General features: G+C 36.2%; 1 protein-coding gene across 2 annotated transcripts in view; it reads right to left on the bottom strand.

The window, feature by feature from the left end:
- naaladl2 (N-acetylated alpha-linked acidic dipeptidase like 2) overlaps positions 1-15,770 on the bottom strand; it is a 368,062-nt gene that overhangs the window by 118,952 nt on the left and 233,340 nt on the right. The gene's annotated exons all lie outside the window — the stretch shown is intronic.

Here is a 15,770-nt window from a genome sequence, read left to right as displayed (position 1 = left end):
TTTGGTTGTATCTTCAATCAATTCAAAAGGAAAAAGGAAAAATTAAGTGCCATTGTTTTTCCAATTTTAAAATATTGTAACTGAATTCAATATTATTCAATATTATATATATATAATTATATATATATATATATATATATATATATATATATATATATATATATATATATATATATATATATATATATGAAGAGTTCAGATGCAAAAGCCTCTAAATGCCATTTGAAATTTTCTTCTTTAGTGATGTATATCATAATTTCACTTAAATAACAATTAATAGGTAATTATCATTGCCATTTAAGTGAAATTACTGAACTTAAATATACAAGCTTGATAAAAATGATCATTCTAGAAGAAAATTTCAAATGGCACTTAGAGGCTTTTGCATCTGAACTCTTCATATATAATTTAATTAAATTAATAAACTTAATGGAGGTATTACATAAAATTGAACAACAAAAAAAATACAAATAATAATACGGTTAATAAATTAAAATAATCTGCAAAAATCAGATGAGATGGGGGGGCGTTCACTTTTATCATTCTGAAAACATTTGGTAAATGTTACTTTTGAATATTCTCTGAACAATTTGAAACTAGTAGTAAAATGTTAGATGTAGGTCCAACTAAAGCATTAAAAAATTATAAATAACACTTTGTGCTACTGTTTTGAGAGCATTATTAAAGTCTAGATAACTTTGTTTATTACCATTACTGGAAGAACATTTGTTCATAACTTTGAGAGAACCTTGCCAAAAATCCAGCCAAAGGTCTGAGAACATTACCTGTTAACTGGGTTTCGTATTTAAAAACACTGAATTATATTATATTATATTATATTATATTATATTATATTATATTATATTATATTATATTATATTATATTATATTATATTATATTATATTATATTATATTTAGGCTTTTTCATCTTCTAAGCAAATGAACATATAAAACAACAAAAGACCATTAGTTTGGCCTAAAAAACACACACAGAAGCCCTGAATGTGAGCCTAAAAACACCAAAAACAATTCTTAGACAAAGTTGAGACGAGACTTAAAAACAGAAAGAGCGTTACAATTTCGGATATGCAGTGGAAGCAAGTTCCATAGACTGTCGCATTTTCTTTCTCGAGTCCATTACTTGCAGGAACTTATAGTTTATTAACTTCTTTAGCCTGCAGCCATGATCATAACAAATCATTCTCTTCCCAGCCTGGTGCTGCTCCTCCTGTCATGACGCAATCCCCCACAAATTACCATATTATTGTGAATTGCACACATAGATGAGGAGCAGGAAAGCTGAAAGTTCGATACCCCATGATAGACATATGCATGCGTGAGAGAACTAAAGTGCATGCAGAAGATAGTCAAAGAGTATGGACTGGAGTATATATGGAAATAAGATCAGACACATAAGGAGCCAAGTTGCGAAGTGCCTCATAATTAAGGAGCAACATATTCAATTTAATACATTACTTAACAGAGAGCCATTGCAGTTGTTGGAGCACAGGGGACATGTGATCAACCGAATAAGTTCTGGAAATGATTCAAATAGCCGAGTTCTGGACTAACTGAAGTTTAGGTAAAAACTTAAAAGGAAGGCCATAGAGAAGAGCCTTATGGACCATAATGGTAGTGTTCCTCATTGAGAGGGCAGGAAGAAGACCGTTCATGCTATGTATTGAAGTAGGCTGTCCGAGTAAGATTGTTAATGTGTGCTTCAAATGAAAGAGAACTGTCAAAGATAATACCCAGGCTTTTGAACTGCTTAGAGAGGGAGACTGGAGAATAATCGATACACAGAGAAGCCATTAGACTTTAGCCAGATTCAATTTAACCTATGAGAAGAATTTATGTTTTGCTGCTATTAAGTTTCAGAAAATGAGTTAAGTTTAAGAAAATTATAGACAATTAGAGAGAAAGGAAGGTAAAACAGATGTCTGCTTCATCTATCTGTAGAGCTGGGAGTCATCGGTTTAACAGTGAAAGTGAATGCCAAATTTTCTGAAAATGCTTCCAAGTGGAAGTAGATAAATAATAAATAGAGGGCCCAAGACTGATCCTTGAGGGACACCAGAGGGGATTTGGGATGACTTTGATCGAAAGTTTAGAAAAAAAAAACGTCAAATTGTAAATTAGATGGAAATGATCAAAGTTACTTTGGACAGCACCTGGCTTCTTGAGTACAGGAGTTCTTTATTGCATTTTTAAGTGAATATGGAACACTTCCAGAAATAATCGAAGAATGAGACCAACAACAGTGTTTTAGGGTGTATTCACACCAGGAAAGTCCGATACTTCACTTGCTTTGGTCCAGACCAAATAAATTATTATTATTTTGTTTTGGTACGGTTCGCTTTCACACTGCTCTTTTTGCAAGTGAACCAAAATTTGTAAACCAAACACACGTGTGCTAAGGTCGTCCATTCATTGGACAAGGATTCTCAAGGGAAATCAGGAAGTGCAAAAAAGGCTCAGCATGGAGATATTTCCATATATTTCATACTGCAATATTTGTTCTTTTACTAATTTTGTGTTAATTCTGTACAAACGCAATATGAAGAAACTAATGAGTATCATATGATACAATGTCATCTATACGAAGTTGTAATTCGGATTTTGAGAAGACGACGAGTGTAACGTTTGAGTGGCTCTATAAACGCGGGGAAATACGACAACTCTCGTCTCTCGTGCATCTTTTCATTCGACCATCTACTGTTTTTTTTTTTTTTATCTCTGGGCAACATCTCAATTTTGCATTACAAGTGTCACTGCACAGAAGACGGAGAAGGTATAAAGTTTTCATTCATAGAGAGGGGCTATGTTCACTCATTCAAATAATGAGATTCTTATTGTGTAGCCTACTAACAAGTGCTGTCAATGTTAACGCTTGCGATTAAGTTTGTCCAGTTTAACGTAAATTAACGCATCACATTAATAATAATAATAATAATTGAAGAGTTCAGATGCAAAAGCCTCTAAGTGCCATTTGAAATTTTCTTCTAAAATTATCATTTTTATCAAGCTAGTATATTTAAGTTCAGTAATTTCACTTAAATGGCAATGAAGATTACCAATTAATTGTCATTTAAGTGAAATTACTGAACTTAAATATACAAGCTTGATAAAAAAGGTCATTTTAGAAGAAAATTTCAAATGGCTTTTAGAGGTTTTTGCATCTGAACTCTTCAATTCATTACATTTATATAGAATTTTTCTCGGCACTCGCTTTAAGGGGGAAACTCGTCAACCACCACCAAAAGGTGGAGAACTGCAAATGCTTTATGAACCGCAAATGATATTTTTTTTGCATCTTTGCGCGATTAGACATTCACACACGACGCGCAGAAAGACGTGCAGAAAGACGCGCAATATTCTCTTTCGACGCAGTGCTTTCTTGCAATTGGGTCGGTTCATGTTCACACCGTAAATGAACCGTACCAGAGTTCGTTTGGAACCGTACCGAGACCACCTCTTCAGCTGGGTCTCGGTTCGGTTGTTTGGTCCGCACCCGAGTTCGATTGCTGTATTCACACCTGCCCAAAAGGTCCGCACCAAGGGGGCAAACAAACTAGAGTTCGATTCAATCGAACCAAACAAGGCAGGTGTGAATACACCCTTAGATACTGACAAGGCTTTGGGCCCTGAGAGAAGCCTCTTTCCAGTTGGAATAAGTTCTTGGCACAATCTCCCTCATTAAAGTAGAAAGAGCGTACACTATCGGAGTCTCAAAGCCACAGCTTAAAAAGGTGCCACCACCGTTCGCTCATAAGGCTCAGTGTGATGAAGTGATTATAAATAAAAAGAAGAAACACCTGGTCCTGGTACACATCCCAAGCCACTCTATCTACTGTTTGCTAAGTCTTGCTCTTACAGCGACATCGATGAGCCATTGTGGAGGTGTGGAACCCCTGCAGTGGACGTACTCCTGGTTTAAGACAGAGATGTAATTCAAAAACTCTTTTTCAAGAAACCCCCAGGATCGCAGACAGATGTGCCGGCCTTGGGGTGTGGTGTATGGAGTTATTTTTATTAGTTCCTGGAGATGTGAATATCAGAAGAAAGTAAAGATGAGATTTTCTACCTCAAATGTACTAAGATGTAAGTGCCGCTGATGTGTACAGATGTGTTTGTTTTTTTTTTTTGTATTATTATTTGCGAGTAATTAAATTCACCTAACAAATTCTGTTGGCTTCACACAGTCCCCCAAACTCCATTTATCACCCCTGACAACAGCACAAATGACTTTGGGTAAAGAGCAGAAGACGTATATGCAGTTCTAAGGGAGTGTTTAAAAGTGCTGCTGTGCACACGGGTCGTGGTGTGACAGATTTGCCCATTAATCATCAATAGGTATGAGAGGTTACCGGCTATTGAGAGAGGTGAGCGCCTCTGCGTGAGCAAAGTGAACAAGTGATCTTGAAAAGAATGAAGAAGTCGACAGCTGCAGTGGCTCATGTTTTATAAATGATCCTGAATAAGATGTTCTTTAGAAGTATATTCTGTACAAAAAAAGAGCATATATACACCATGAAGAACATGATCTATGGACCAGAGAGGAAGCTAATTCACAACCAGGGGTATATGTACACCATGTCCTACCTAAAAATGTTATATGGGGTATTTAGAAAAAAAAAATGCAGAGACAAAAACTTTGAGACCCTTTACACCTATAAATCAGATATTATGATCTAAAAATATAAATTCAAATGACGTGTGTAGACTCTAATTTAGGCTGTTGTTCACATTAAACAACGATCAATGTGACTAACAACAAATACAGTAAATGAAAGCTCAAAAGTAGATAAAAGTTGAGGTTTGTTCTCGTTTCACGTATGTACAGTTGAGTTTCAAATTATCATTTTTGATTTAGACTTGTTAATCAATGTTTATGTAAGAGATAATGTACATCCTGCAAGTTGTTAACACAGAATAAACCCTGACAGGGTGATCAGGGTGTGAAGAATAGGGTCTTGCATCAGCCTGAAGGGGTTTATTCAGGCCCTTTACTTTTCTGTATATCATTCAGTGCTTTCATTGTTAAATTGTAACATTTTCTATATGCTTCTATTTTTTATGAATTATCCAACTATTATGTGACTATAAATTTACAAACACCCTTCTAGAAAACGATGTCATGCAATGCAATAATGACCAAGACAGGGCGAGATGGATTCAAGACCAAGACAAGACCAGGAATCCTGAAATTTATCGAAAAGATCTGCATTTACTGCCCGAGAAATGTCTAAATGTCTGAGAAATGAATCTTTGAGTTGCAGAGGTGGCACAGAAGTTGCATCTGAATTGGTACACCTACATAAATAATGTTATTATTATTTTTTAATCAATATTATGTATAGAAATGTGATGGAAAAATTGTCTACTTTTAAATATGAAACTAAATTCAAAACACGGGTGAGTCACGGAATCAATATTCAACCCATTTGTTCAAAGCAGCTGATTAGTAATGAAACACGTTGCAGAAAAAGCAACAACATGTCTTAATTGTGTCACTTAATATTAACTTCTTGTTTATTGAACGTTCGTATAAAATCAATGTCACATTTCCTATTATGCCCATATTCATGAAACCAGCTCTCTTGCTCTTATGATATTGCTTAATTACAGCCCGTTCTCATCCCAAGGCATCATCTAACTTTGCGCATTTGACCATGCGTCAACACATGGCACCCTTTAGCGTCAATATGAGATGCGCCTCCTAGTGGTCTAACCCTAACCCTACCCACGTCATCTAACTGATGCTAAAGGTTGCCATGTGCGTCGGATTTAGACGCATGGTCAAAAGCGTCAATTAGATGACGCCCTAGGATGAGTATCATCTAACTGACGCTAAAGGTTGCCATGTGTGTCAGATTTAGACGCATGGTCAAAAGTGTCAGTTAGATGACGCCCTATGAGAATGCGTTGTTAATTATGTCCTATGTTATTTAAAAACAAGATCTCATACAAGTACGTTTTTAACTTGTTTTTTGTGGGCATTTATATTAATTTTGGGCATTTTTGAGACAATCCTGCATTGATTTTGAACCCGGCACCACAGTAACACAAGTAATCACTTTAGGAATAAGTTTTAAATCAAATCACATAAATTATGTAAACAAATAAATTAGACAATGCACAGGCAATTTGGTGATATCCTCGCAGTTGTCTAAGTCCTGAGTTATCTAAGTCTAAGACCGATACAAGAATAAGACCTTCAAAAAATGGTCTTAAGACCAGTCTCGAGACCAAGACCAGTCTTGAGTACTATAACGCTACTTATTAGTTTGTAGTTCAACACATTCTTACTGAAGCCATAGTATTGGCAAAACCTCATCTATTTTAGTCAGCTTCAGCTTGGTGACAGAATTTGCAAATGTAAAGACTACGTCACAGAAAACCAAAAGTTTGGCTTCAAAATGGACGACAAAGATGAATGAATGTAAGATATTTCCAGGCTTAGTTACAGCTGAGTTATCTGCCCTAACAAAAGCAGCACGCAACAAGTAAATTATTATTATTGAAATCCAGAGCATTACTTCATGCCATATTTCATACCATAACACCATAATTCAGAGTTCAGATCACCGCATGAGTGTGTTTTATTTCTTATGAGGTGGGAAATGGAGAGACCAAAACCGATATGGGACGGGTTACCTACACACCTCAATCAATAGCGTCATAATTAAAGGAGCGGGTGTGTTTCGATAAAGCTATTCCGTACAGTTTTCTGCCAGCCAGCTGTAATTGCATAGAAATTTATTACACTATGAGTTTTCATCTGGAGCACAGCGAGGAGAGGGAACACAAGCTCGCAGACGTTCGTAGAAAATACTAATGTATTTGGACCCCCCCTCCCCTCTCTCTCTCTCTCGCGATTAGATTTCTTTACGGTGAATAAATGGATGATGAATCTGGCCGCCTGATCCACTGGAACAAAACACACACTCACACAAAATAATGAATAAATACCCTTGAGGACAATAGAGAAACATTCGAGATCTTTTCAAAGCCGTTGACAATGAATTACCAGTCTCCAAAACATAGGTGGTACAACGCAAGAGCTTGCAAAAAGATGTGGGAAAGTTTGTGGCTCGTATACGTACTTTTGAGGCTAATGTCTCATTTCCCTGGCAGGGAGACGCTGGTGCAATTAGAGCACGTTGGACTGATACAGTGAGCTTTAATTGAAAGGGAATGGAATGAAAGAGGGGAGACAGATGGAAACAAATGATTTGAAACCTCTGGAGTGGTCAAAGCTCGGCCCAATCAATAGAGCACAGATTACTAGCTTCGAAGCGTTTGATCCTGTTAATGGAAGAGAGGTGCAGGCTTGGGACCAGGCTGGAGCGGGTCACGGCTGGAAGCTTTCAGACCGTGAAGAGAACGGGAGGAGTGGGAGAGTGCCAGGGGGAGGCGGCCCTCCCTCGCTGCAGGATCGATGGCGTTCGTGTTGCCACTGCAGGTTTTCGGCGAACATTGATCGCTGGACATTGGACTGGTGACAGAAGACAGGTTGTAGCGTTCAAAGTTCTGGTCAGTGACACACACACTTATACACAGATAATGTTGAGCCCATGATGTATTTTCTAAATCTAAGTGAAAAGTTATTTCTTATTTGATTTATACTCCATGAAATAATGTAAGGTCCAAATGTGTACTTATAGTTAGCATTTTTTTCTTGTTAGTTATATACAATTCGGTAACACTTTATTTTACGACCTGCAAACAACTGCGTAAGTGCACCGAGATTACGGTGTGCGTTTCTGTAATTATAGCGTACTTACGTGTAGGTATAAGGGAACAATATGTTAAGTTTTGGGTAATAAAGGGGTAACAACCAGATATACAACCTGCAAAGTACAAGCAGATTTACAAGCAAATTATTTATCATGTAATTATTTTAAAACTAACAGGTACCTATTATTTTAATATAGTCCAGTCAAAAATTGTACCACTGTTGTATATAAAAGTTATCACTTTTATGGCAAAATATGATCTTGTGCAATTTTACAGGGTAAATTTGAAAATTAAAAACAAATGTTATGATGTAAAATAAATAATACATTCTAAAATTATACACTACACTATAAGTAAGGGGATTTTTTTTTAAAAAAATTGCTAAATTTAAGCATACATTTGGATCTTAAATTATGTGTGCATATTATGATTTTAATGATTATGATTTCACTGAAATATTTAAGTGTCTGCACTTACTTCAAAATAAGGTGACATTAAGTAAAAATTTTCACTTAGAATTTTAGGTAACACTTAATTTTACGACCCGCAAACAAGTGCCTAAGTACACCAAAAACTACAGTGTAAGTTTCTGTAATTATAGCGTAGTTCCATGTAAGGGAATATGTTAAGTTATTCCCATTATATTAAGAATAAAATGCCTCTTTTTCTCTCTGCATTTGTTTAAAATTAAAAATGAATGTGTGTTTTGGAACTTGAATTTTGAATATATATATATATATAAGGCTGTATGTAAGCACATGATAAAAAAAAATAATAATTTATTGGCATTTGTTAAGGTCAAAATTATGCCACCCTGTAAAATTGCACAAGAACATATTTTGTCAGAAATGTGATGATACCTTTTATATATTAACAGAATATATTAACAGAATAGGTACCTGTTAGTTTTAAAATAATTACATGATAAATAATTTGCTTGTATATCTGCTTGTTACCCCTTTATTACCAAAAACGTAACATATTGTTCCCTTACCTACACGGAGGTACACTATAATTACAGAAACGTACACCGTAATTTCGGTTTACTTACAAAGTTCTTTGTAGGTTGTATATCTGCTTGTTACCCCTATATTACCCAAAACTTAACAGATTATTCCCTTATACCTACATGGAAGTACGCTATAATTACAGAAACATACACCGTAATTCTTTACGCACTTGTTTGCAGTTCGTGTTAGTGTTATCTAAATTACTTAAAAGTGAAAATTTTAACTTAAAAAAAGCACAAATTTTAGACAGCATTTATGTCACCTTATTTTGAAGTAAGTGCAGACACTTAAATATTTCAGAAACATTTCTTATTTATTAAAAATCATAATACACACACAATTTAAGATCCAAAAATATGCTTAAATTTAGCAATATTTTTTTAAAAAAAAATCCCCTTACTTTGAAATAATCTAGAATTTTAGAATGTATTATTCATTTTACATCATAACATGTTTTATTTAAAATTTTTCTAAATACTATATACTGTATATATATATATATATATATATATATATATATATGTATTTATTTTTTTTTTTTAAGTTTACCAAAAACATTAATCATAGACACTTGTGTTGTTCCAAACCTGTCTGTCTTCTGGGGAATAAGAGAACAATTGTACTAGTTAGTTATGGAGATAGGATCTTTCAAGCATAAAAAAATGACACAAACAAAATAAAATTGAACTAGAGAACTGGAAATGTTTTTTTTTTTCTTTTTTTTTTTTCCCCCGAGTCAGATTTTGTTTAAATTGGTGAATCAAGTTCATAAAACCAGTCTAAATGATCCATTCATGAATCAGACAGATCTAACTCTTGCGTTCAACTTAATGACTCAATGATCCGGATTATTAGTAAAGGTCTGTTCAACAAAAATTGATCATATGCATTCTGAAGATATGAAATGCATATACGAGTCATATGCACCACTTCTATGATACCTGTAAAGTGTTTTTGAGTCCATTTGAAGCTTGAATGAACCCATTTATTGTTCCACAGAACAGAAAGTCATACAGGTTTGGAACAACATGGCAGTGAGTACATGACGACATTAGTTTCCTTTATTGTGAAACTAACCCTTTAATGTGTGTTTTGAAACTTGAAGATTTGTCTTTAAGCTCATTTCCTTTCATTTTGTCCCAGGGGCTGTAAATCCTTTACTTATCAAGCCAAGACAATGGCTCAGCCACAGTGACGGGGTCTCCTGGGCGACCATGCAAAGATAAGAAGCGATTTTGACTCAATAGCAGGAATTAGAGACTAACAGCCCCTATTAAAATGTGAGGCTTTACACACATCCACAGCCGAGGGGAGGGACTGAGAGCCGACTCAGAGCTCAGCGCGTTTTTTCGTTCACACGTGGGGGCGGACTGTGACAACGATTGTGCGCGCATGTGCATGTTCCATATGGACAGAATGGCAAGTTCTGACACCTATATTACGATGTGATGAAGCTTACACACACACGAGTGTCTGAATATACACGCACATCAGAAAACATCACAAGCATTCGCTGGCATAGTGCCACTAATTGTCATACTGGTATCTCATAACTCAGAAATCCAACAGTGAGAAAACTTTTTCTTTTTTTTTTCTTTTTTTTTTCTGACAGCGCAGGCAGAGAGAGACATCTCCCTCCATATGGTAGCATGTTGTACAGTGTGCTTCATCATTTCATCACTGAAACAGAAACTGATGTTGTGTCTAATTTAAAATGTAGCATATATGTAATGCTTGTCTGTAAGCACACTTTCAGATATTGAAGCAGAAATCATTCTAATATGCAGATTTGGTGCGCAAAAAGCATTACCCAATATTATCAATGTTGAGTGTAAATCTTTATAAATGTCTTTACTGTCACATTTGGTCAATTGAATGTATCATGACTGAATAAAATTAGTTCCATAAAAAAAATAAAAAATAAAAAAAAAAAATAAAAAAAATAAAATAAAAAAAAACATACAAATTTGGTTTCAATTAGTTTAACAAACTGATTTCAGTGTGATTTTTAGTCAGTTCACAGATATATTACAGGTGTAGTTCATCCTATAAACATATTCCACTAACTTTTGACTACCAGTTTTTGTCTGCAATTCGGAAAGTATATCTGTTGTTTTAATATTTAAAACCTGTTGCTACATAATTCAAGACATTCACACACTTTAAATATTGAGTGTTAAAATGCATTCCGGTATAAACAAGCATTTCCAAACAAAAGCAACATGTGCACAGGAGACTGTTGATATAATCACGCATCTCAAGGATGCAGAAAACATACCAGTAATTTTTACAGTTGTATAACAAAGTTGCATAAAAACTGGGCATCTTCACTTTAATTTTGAAAATGTGAAAGACTTTTACTCTCAGATGAAGGTCAATGAGCAAAACTACACTTGTACATTCTTTGTTGGTCGATAAAAAAAACATCATCCCACTTGAATGACCTTTCCTTGGAGGTCTGTTCACTTAAATTCAATAATCTTCTCATACATGTCAACTCCTCCATCTGTCATTTTTATTTAGCCTGCAGCACATCCACCGTGGCTCCGGTGACCACATTCAATGTAACATATGACCTCCCTGAAAGGTCTACATGAGCGTGCTGTAAGATGGCTGACCAGCCTTATACTCTCATGGTTTCGATTAGGTCCCATGGGCACCCGTTGACTGATGTGTGTAATGGCCTTGGATATGGGCGTCCATAGCGAGGGCAACTTTAAGATGATGTGTAAAGCCTGTGTAATTTACCACACTCGGGAGTTACACCTGCACCACAGAGCATAAATCAACCAGCCTTGGCTTTCTGAGCACACAACCTTCTATTATAGGGCCAAAGAAGTGTGATACCATCTGCCACCAGCAGGTGGAACACTGACGTCATGTGCTCAGAGCTCCTTTTGATGGCTAAATCCCCAGAAGAACCATGAGACTGAGAAGAATAATGAATATCTCAGGCACAAAAGATTCTGTTTCAGAGCTTAGTCGAGACATAAGGATTAACACACATAAGCAAGAAAAAGAGAATATCACAAAGCATGAGAGACACTAACAGGATGGAAGTACAATCGGTTTCTTGAAATAATGAAAATCTGCAATCATATGATTGTCATTCAACAGTTGAATAGTTAAAGCATTTTTAAAATACCAAAGGAAAGAAAGAAATGACAGATTTCCTTTCTTTTTTTACACCTCAGCTAGTAGATCATATACATCAGAATCATTACATTTCTAAATGTATACTAACTAGCTGTTTTGCATTTTAGAGAGATTTATTTATTTATTTATTTCAGGTTTATTTAACAGGGACAATGCACACTAATAATACATAATTAAATGTATGTGTGCCAGAATTAGCCAATAGGCTATTTTACATCTGTCCCTGGACAGATGTTGATATGTCACACCAAGAAAAAAAAAAAGAAAAAAAAAAGACAATAACCAACAACAATAATCTAAACAAGAGAACACAATGAGCCAGCCAACCACATTGGCATAGCACAAAAGGCACAAACAAGCAAGCAAACAAACAAAAAGGCAGGACAAGGAAGACAGGGCATGTATGATTTCATGTCAAGTGTAATGTAAACAGTCCTGACTATCTATTAACCATTTCTTTAAGTTATGTTTAAAAGAAGCGTACATTTTAAAATTCCTAATGCGAGTTGGAATGAGGTTTCATTCACGAGCAGCCCTTACTGAAAAAGCTGTTTGACCAAGTGCACTCTTCCTCAATGGGACTCTTGCTGCACTCCTCGCAGATCTGAGAGCAATTGGTGCTGTGCTCATAAACTGCCACAATACAGGAGGAGCCAGTCCATGCAGAATTTTGTACACAAGACAGAGATCTGCATATATAATCAAGTTTTCGAAATTCAATAAGATTGTATAATTTTTAAACAGGACAATGATGCTAATATATGGATTTCCTATCAAGAGTTTTCTTATATAGGGATAGTAGTGGTTTGAGAGTATTGTTGCTAGCTTGTGACCAGGTTGTCAAACAATAGCTGGGTTTTAGTCACGTGATTATAATGACGCGCGGAATTCGGATAGAGGGCAGGGAGTGAAGAGCGCAATAGACGAGATGGAGGAAAGTCCGTACTGTACTACTTTACACGCTATTACAAGATTAGAAATAAACAAAAAAATCAAACATATGTTGGACGTGATCCTTACGTTATGAAGAGGAGCGATTTTTCAACTGAACTGAAATATTTTCCTGCCATCAAGGCTGTAGATATCAGCAACTACCTTGTCTTACAGACATACTTTGACTTTACAAAGTTCGGAAACGTTACACGTTACACAAACAGTCAATTAATTTGTATTAACTCACCTACTTTGACGAAGTGATCACTAAGGTTACACACACACACACGCGCATTTTCCCACTTGGCTCCTCCCGACCGCAGACATAGGTTTGCAAGCCGTTTTTCCAGATATTTTCGATCAATTTCTTGCATTTTCCCCCCTTACGAAAAACAACTTTTGGTACATGATTAAAACTCCTTGTGGTTTGATCGATTCAAGTAGCTATAAATGACTTACAGTAAAACACAGGCATTTTGAGTTTGTTATAGTGCTTTCTAAATACAGCAAATCACTCCCTGTTCTCCATTTGTATTTCACGCCATGGCAACACAGTGGCGTGACGTCATATGAAAACAAGCTATAGGTGATATGAGATAAAATCATGGAGTGCATGAACATCATAGCGGCCCTTTTTGACATGCAGAGCTACGGGCATATCTACAATTTGCCAGGTTGTAATTAATGTGATTACAAACCTCAGTGTGTAATTTAAAAGTAAGATTGGTATCAATGTTTACTCAAAGACATTTAAAATCTGAGATGACTTGTAGTCTCTCCCCTGCTACGACTATTTCAGGTTCTACACAGCGGCTTTTAGATTTACTTAAAAACATGCATACAATTTTGAAAACTTTCTATTGAAGACAATTGTGATTTAACAGTAGCTTGAGCTGGACTGTTAGCATGTACAAAGATTACTGTCATCTGCACACTGTACATTTGGTTTTTGACATTAGGACAAACATTTGCTACAGTTAGTACAAAATGCAGCTGCTAGAGTTCTTACTAGGTCAAGAAAATATGATCATATAACACCGATTTTATCATCTCTACACTGGTTACCTATTAAGTTCCGCATCAACTACAAAATACTACTACTGACCTATAAAGCCCTAAATGGTTTAACACCTATGTACTTAACGGACCTTCTTTCGCCCTACAATCCACCGCGTTCCTTAAGATCACTAAATTCAAGGCTTCTGGTCATTCCTAGGATATCGAAGTCCAGTAAAGGAGGGAGGGCGTTCTCGCATTTAGCTCCAAAACTCTGGAATGGCCTTCCCGATACGGTGCGAGCCTCTGACTCGCTGACACAGTTCAAAACTAGATTAAAGACGCATCTCTTTAGTCAAGCATTCACATAATGCTTACCTTCTAGTCCTCTGTTATGCCATACGGAACCGTTTGCCACTGAAACTGCTTAACGCACCAGTGGGGCTCGACAGCCTCGACAGACAAACGGGTCGGCGCGTATGGTTGGGTTGCGGAGAGTTCAGGTTACGGAGAGTTTGTGAGTTATAACGGAAATTATTATGAACATCAGCTATGCTAATTATTTCCCATCTGCCTTTCTGCTGTTATCTCGGGACGCTTGTCCCGAGAAAAATGGCGTTCGTCAGGTCCAGTTTTGTGTCCAGCCTCTCACGGAGATTTCGGATGCCCCAACGCCTGTGATGAGACGACTCAACGCCTGTGATGAGACGACTCAACGCCTGCGATATGTTATGGCGCCGTTTGATTCATAAACAATATTTATATTTAATATTTATATTTAAACAATATGAATGTAAGCCAGAGGAGAACTGGCCCCCGACTGAGCCTGGGTTCTCCCAAGGTTTTTTCTCCATCCAATCTGATGGAGTTTGGTTCCTTGCCACTGTCGCCTTGCTTTTGGCTTGCTTTGAGCTTGCTCAGTTGGGGTTATTTATTTAGTGTTTAGCAATGTTGTTGATCTGTGTTGTGCTACTTACATGTTATCACTGTGAAGCTGCTTTGATACAATCTGTATTGTGAAAAGCGCTATATAAATAAATGTGACTTGACTTGACTTGACATTTGGCAAGTCATTTACATACAAATAAAATAAAAGCGGACCCAAAATAGAGCCCTGTGGGATACCTAAAGAGATAAGGAAATTACACCTGATTGATGATTCCAAACTCCAACGATTCTGGTGTGTTAAATAAGATTCAACCCATTTATTAGTGACTATCAAAATTAAAAGTTTTTAACTTAGATAAAAGAACTCCATGATTAATGGTGTCAAATTCTTTTTTAAAACTTAGAAAAACAGCACCAACAACCTCTCCTCAATCCAACTGTGACTTGACTTTGTCAACGACATAGCGATTGGCTGTTTCTGTTGAATGATTAACACTGAAGCCAAATTGATATGGATGTAGAGAGTGGGAACTGATATTTAAATGATTTATCATTTGTTCTGAGACAAGTTTTTCGACCACATTGGAAACCACCAGCAGGATACTAATAGGTCTATAGTTGCAGATGGACAAACAATCACCTCCTTTGAACACAGAAAAGACTGCAGCCAACTTCCACACATTTGGGAACAATCCCTGAGCAATTGAAAGGTTAACAATTGAGGGATAGATGAGAGGTATTTGTCATTATAAAACGGTTAGTTTGAATCCTTGATTCTGATTGGTCAAGAGCTGTGCTTTATTTACAATAAAACATGGCTATGACCGCTTCACCCAACGGTTCTATTGATCGCTGCGCAACACTGTGGTTCTATGTTGTTTTTATTTGAGCTTTCATGCATTTTACACATTGGAACGTTGTTGCTGTTCCCGCTCAGGGACTATTTTTTCTAGCGGAAGGAAGGCTTTCAGTGATTTTACTTCAAGAAAGTTGCACTAATACATTGTTTTTTACTTTAATATTGTGTGGCAACCATTTTATAAGAG

This window comes from Pimephales promelas, chromosome 21 (genome assembly GCF_988280905.1).
Source record: "Pimephales promelas chromosome 21, fPimPro1.hap1.1, whole genome shotgun sequence".
NCBI classification, from domain to species: Eukaryota; Metazoa; Chordata; class Actinopteri; order Cypriniformes; family Leuciscidae; genus Pimephales; species Pimephales promelas.
The sequence above is the reverse complement of the archived record's forward strand: the minus strand, read 5'-3'. Positions and strand labels throughout refer to the sequence as shown.